At 38.2% G+C, this 6,366-nt stretch overlaps 1 pseudogene; it reads left to right on the plus strand.

Moving 5' to 3' along the window:
• The first annotated feature begins 4,886 nt into the window (after positions 1-4,886).
• LOC102834939 lies at positions 4,887-5,577 on the plus strand (annotated as a pseudogene).
• The last annotated feature ends 789 nt before the right edge of the window (positions 5,578-6,366 follow it).

The raw sequence follows: 6,366 nt of genomic DNA on the forward strand, positions 1-6,366 counted from the left end.
GATAAGTGATGTTTTTGTAGGCTATAAACAGATAGTGTATGGAAGAAGTTATGGAGAGTTAATTGCACCCCACAACTAAAATTAACAAGACTTAACAGACAAAGGTTAAGAAATTTGTGAAGGTTAACTTGCTTCTCAGAGAAAAGAATAGATTTATGTAGAAACAAATGTTTAACTAAAAGGTTTCAAGGCGCCTGAATGTCTCCTATGCATTGAGATAATGTCTCTTTGCTGTAACTTTTCATCCCTGTTGTAAACCATGAGGAATGCGCCCCAAGATAGATTGTATTTTGATGTCATTGATTACTATGAAAGCAATGTTTTTTGTAATGGTATATAAGGAGGTTGTAAGATAGAATAAGAGTAGAGGAAGTAAGTAGAGGTAAGTAAGAATAGAGGCAAGAAGCAGAAGTAAGTAGAAGTAGAGGCAAGAAGTAGAGGTAAGAGTAAGTAAAGGAAAGTAGAAGGAGACAAGAATGGAGGGAGGATCCAGAACTTGATTGGAACTTAATTCAACAGCATTTAAGGAGGTTGGGGAATAATATCCACTTGTCTGTGTATATTCATCAGCTACATGCGCAAATTTCTGATATAAGTAATTCTCAAGTTGAGCACTGAGTGGCTACTAATTTGCTACCCCTGCTAGAGATTAACATCCCCTAAGAACCTGATTGAACTTCAGCGTAGTGACCCTGCTTGGTCACCTTAGAGCAGGTGATGGTCTGGCAACGTCTTGCGTATGGGGTCCCCAGCCGGTCTCCTCCTTCCCTGCCTTCTTCAGATGGCAGCTGTTTATGCTGGACGTGTGGCCAGAGATGGGTAAGGATCATGCGGAACCTCCGCAACCTAAGACAGAGCCATTGCCATGCTGCAATGAGTTTTGATGACAGGTAAGACGGAGGAATTTGCACTGACCGCCTAAGACAGGCAGCGTCCCCTAAATAAATAATAAATGAGGGAAAATGGATGTAGACCGTGCAGACCCGGCCAGGAGTTCAAGGCCCTGTGGGCCCAAGCGTTGCAGACCGTCCAAACCATAGGCTCTGAGGATCAGACTTTAGCCACCTAGCAGACATAGCAAACTGTCCCTCATCTGATTATTCAATTATGCTTGTTAGTAATCGCATACATGAGCCCTGGATATCCACAGATAAATGTAAAAACCTTCCCTAAAGCCAAAACTGTAAATTCCAAAAAGGCAAAGTTTCCCCGCCACCCCCCCAAAAAAAGGAGAAAAGCCAAAGCAGATAGAGAAAAACACTGTTGACTGATGATGTATGGAGGGGATTGTAATCAATGTAATGAAACAAGTCATATGAATGGTTGAATGTGAAACTGATGATGTGCCCTGTAAACTTTCACTCAATCCACAATAAAAACCTTAAAAAAAAAAAGAATGGAGGGAGAATAGAGGGAGTAATGTAGAAAAGAAGCAGGGGAGTGGAGTAGTGAAAGTAGTAATGTAGATAATCAGGAGTAGTAGTGTAGAAAGAAAAAGAATAAGAGTAATGTAGAGAAAGAGACAGTAAAGAAATGGAGGGAGGGGAAGCTAGTAAAGAAGCAGAAGAGATGAGCAGGAGAGGAAAGAATGAAAGCAGGAGCAGGGGAAGGGAGAGAAGCAGAAGAGATGAGCAGTAGAGCAGGAGAGAAAAGAATGAGCAGGAGGGTAAAAAATGAGCAGGGCAGTAAAGAATGAGAGAAGTAGAGTAGTATAGAAATGAGAAGAATAAAGCATATAATAAGAAGATTTTGAATTTATCATGACCCATGACTCTGTGTAATCCCTTATTGCCGACGCTGCACCTGTCTTCAGAAAAAAACCTGAAATAAGTATGCCGGGGCATGCTCTTGGCAAGGATTAGTGAATTTTGTCTCCAGGAAATCACTTTTTACACATAAGAGATTAAACACGAATGTTAGGTGGTGGTTATATGCCATGGAGTCGGTTCTGACTCATAGTGACCCTGTACAGAGTTTCTGAGGCTGTAAATCTTTATTCCAGGAGAAGGAAGCCTCATCTTTCTCCTGCAGAACAGCTGGTAGTGGTGGCCTGATTTGTAACCATTATGCTACCAAAGCTCCTTCTTCTTGTTCCACTTTAACCCTTAGTCCTTACTACCTTAATACCTTTTTGTGGTTGTTGTTAAGTGTCATTAAGTTGACTCTGACTTATAGGGACCCGAATAGGCTTTCTGAGGAGTGGCTGGTGGGTTTGAACAACAGACCTTGCATTTAACAATCCAGTGCTTATCCAACAGCTCCACACCAGGACCTGCTTCATTAACAACTCACTTCTAGATGGGTCCATAATCACAGGAATGTTGTTGTTGTTGTTAAGTGTTGTCGAGTAGGTACTAACCCTTAGTGCCCCAGTATAAGGTTTCCAAGAACCATCTGGTGAGCTTTAACTACCAACCTTGAGGATCATATTGATTTTGCAGTCCAGCACATTAACCCAGAGAACCACATCAGGACTCCAAATCACAGGTATAAAAGTTGGAATTTATATTGTATCACAGAATGGAACAATATGGCTACAGAGGCCATAATAAATAACTAGCTGTCCTCCAATGCAATAATGCTTTAATCACATAAGAAGAAATAAAGTGAGGTCACCTTCACTAGTGGTCACTGATCTGTGTGTCTTCCCTCATGGATTGTACATGGCAGATGGTCCATATGCACCCTTACTGAGCCTCAGTCAAAGAGACACCATTCCCTCCACACAGGAAATAGATATAGAAGTGAGGTAGGTGGGATATCCTATATTGATTACCAATGTGCAAGAGATCAAGAAAGTTACTGTGTGGCATAGCTAACAAAAGAAAAGAGGGATAAGATGCAAATAGCACACATAAGAAATTATATGGGTGATATCACAACAGAACCAATGGAATTAAGGAGGATAATAATGGATTACTGTGAAGAGTTGTACTCCAATAAATTTGAAAATCTAAAAGAAATGGATACATTTTTAGAACAGCACAACCTACCCAAACGAACACAGAGTGAAGTAAAAACACTAGAACAGACCTGTAACAAAATAAGAATTTGATAAGGTCATTAACCCCTCACTCCCCTCCCCCCCCCCCCAAAAAAAAGAAATCCAGACTCAGATGGCTTTACTTGTGAATTTTACCAAACATTCAAAGAATGGCTGACACCAACCAATTCTACTACTCAAACTATTGCAGAACACAGAAAAGTATGGAAAACTCCTGAATACATCTTTTGAAGGGAGTATAACCCTCATACCAAAACTAGGCAAAGAGATCACTCAAAAGAAAATTATAGACCAACATTTCTCATGAACATAGATGTAAAAATTCTCAAGAAAATCCTAGCCAGTAAAATTCAATAACATATATATAAAAAATACATCATGATCAATTGGGATTCATATCAGGGATGCAAGGATGACTCAATATTAGAAAAGCAATCAGTGTAGTCCATCATTAAATTTTAAAAAAGGAGAAAAACCACATGATTATAATGATTGATGCAGAAAAGGCATTTGACAAAATCCAACACCCATTCCTGATAATAACACTCAACAAAATAGGAATTTAAAGAAATTCTTCAACATAATTAAGAGCATATTTGCAAGATCACTTTCAACCTCAAGGTAGGAGGTTCAAGCTCATCAGCCACTTCTTGGAAACCCTATACAGGGTCCCCTATGAGTTGGAACTGACTCAATGGCACTTAACAACAACAATGCAAAACCAACAACCATCATCACTCTCAATGGAGAGAAACTGAATGCATTCCCTTTGTGAACAGTAACCAGATAAGGATGCCCTTAATCACCATTCCTATTAGATATTGTGTTAGAAATCTTAGCCAGAGCTATAAGGCAAGAATGAGAAATTAAAGTCATTCAAATTGGCAAAGAAGTAAAACTCTATTTTCAAATATGGTCTTATACATAGAAAATCCCAAAGACTTAGCAAGAAAATTATTGGAACTCATTGGAAAATTCAGCAGTGACAGGACACAAGCTCAATAGACAAAAATGGATTCCTCTTTACTAATAAAGGCATCTCTGAAAAGGAAACTAGGAAAGCAATACCATTTACAATAGCTGTTCAAAGGATGATATACTTAAGAATAAATCAGAAACAAAAGACCTATACAAAGAAAAAAAAAAAAACACTACTAAAAGAAACATACAAAAATGGAAGACTACACCATGCTCATGGATAGGAAAACTTAACATTGTGAAAATATCAATAATATCCAAAGCAATCTATATATACAATGCAACCCCAATTCGGATTCCAATATTATTCTTTAAGGAGATGGAAAATAATTATCACAAGCTTGTTTGGAAAGAGAAGAGACCTAAGACAGGCAAAGTACTGTGTAAGAAGAACCAAGCTGGAGACCTCTCCCTCTCTGATCTCAAAATTTACTACACAGTCACAGTGGTCAAAACAGCCTAGTACTGGTACAACAAAATATACATAGATCAATGGAAGAGACTTAGGAAGTAAATCCATCTACATACAGTCAACTCATCTTTAACAAAGGGGAAAAACACATCAAAGGAAGAAGGGATACTCAGATAAATGATGCTGACAAAATTGGAAATTGATTTATTTGCGAAAGAATGAGATAAGACCCATATCTCACACCATATACAAAAACAATCTCACTGTGGATTAAAGGCCTAAATGTAAAAGATAGAACTATAAAGATCGTCAATGAAAATACAGGGATGAGGCAGTGGCCGCGGCAGTAGCAGTGATGGCTGCGGAGGCTACTCAGCCAATACTCAGCCCCACCATTTCTGACTGGGAGCGAATCTGGCACAGGTACTGAAGGCCACGGGAGTGGGCAGAGGCTCTACCGTCTCCCAGGTACGGGACAAAGGCCTGCTGAAAATGACTGAATATAAACTTGTGGTAGTTGGAGCTGGTGGCGTAGGCAAGAATGCCTTGACGATACAGCTAATTTAGAGTCACTTTGTAGATGAATATGACCCTAGGTATTGGATTCCTACAGGAAACAAATAGTAATTGATGGAGAAACTTGTCTCTTGGATATTCTAGACACAGCAATGAGGGACAAGTAAATGAAGCTTGGGGAGGACTTTCTTTGTGTATTTGCCTTTGTTGTTGTTGTTGCGAAGTGCCGTCGAGTCGATTCCGACCCATAACGACCCTGTGTAGGGTTTCCAAGGAGCACCTGGTAAGCTTGATGCACCAATCTTGCATTTCACATGACTGCTGTCTGACGCTTAGCCCACAGCGCCACACAAATAATCCTAAATCCTTTGAAGAGATTCCCCATTATAGAGAACAAATTAAAAGAGTTAAAGACACTGAAGATGTACCTATGGTCCTAGTAGGAAATAAGTGTGATTTGCCTTCTAGAACAGTAGACAAAAAATAGGCTCAGGAGTTAGCAAGATGTTATGGAATTCCTTTTATTGAAACATCAGCAAAGACAAGACAGGGTGTTGATGATGCCTTTTAAGCATTAATTTGAGAAATAAGAAAACATACTGAAAAGATGAGCAAAGATAATAAAAAGAAGAAAAAAAAGTCAAAGACAAAGTGTATAATTATGTAAATACAATTTGTACTTTTTTCTTAAGGCATACTTCAGTAAAAGTGGTAAGTTTTGTACATTACACTAAATTATTAGTATTTGTTTTAGCATTACCTAATTTTCTTTCTGCTCCATGCAAACTGTTAGTTTTCATATTGAGTGCTTTTTTTAAAATAACAGTGGAAACTTTTTTCCTTCTAAGTGCCAGTATTTCCTAAGTTTTGGTTTTTGAACTAGCAATACCTGTGAAAAGATACTGAATACCTGAGTTTTCTGTCTTGGAGTTTTTGGTGAATGCAGTAGATTATTTCCTATTTTTCTTACCAATTGTGAATTTCAGTGTGCAATGAATTAATGAAGCTTTTAAGTCATCCCTATTTGCTTTTTATCTAGTCACATAGATCGATTACTAAAGCACAGCTTAAATTTAGACATCATGACTGGTTTGACTGAAACATTGATGAAGCACAAATTTTATGGGCTTCTTGCAGATGTCAATCAGGCATCATGTTCTATAGTTTCAGATTAACCTTAATGAATGAAAATTTATACTGTTCATAAAAAAACTTTCCTCTTTCCACTGCTATTTGTCATAGTCATATCCCTAAAACATTATATTTTTTCTACAAAAAGGGGAAACATGGTTTAAAAAAGGCAATGTAAAATATTAACAGGTTATTTATTTTCCACATTAGATAAATTCTTATAAGACTCCTTTTCCTGTTAAGGCAGACCCAGTATGTAAGACCCATTGTTGTTGTTGTTAAATGCCGTGGAGTCAATTCCGACCCATAGCAACCCAAGGAGCAG

This window comes from Chrysochloris asiatica, unplaced genomic scaffold, assembly GCF_000296735.1.
Source record: "Chrysochloris asiatica unplaced genomic scaffold, ChrAsi1.0 scaffold00429, whole genome shotgun sequence".
In the NCBI taxonomy this organism is placed as follows: Eukaryota; Metazoa; Chordata; class Mammalia; order Afrosoricida; family Chrysochloridae; genus Chrysochloris; species Chrysochloris asiatica.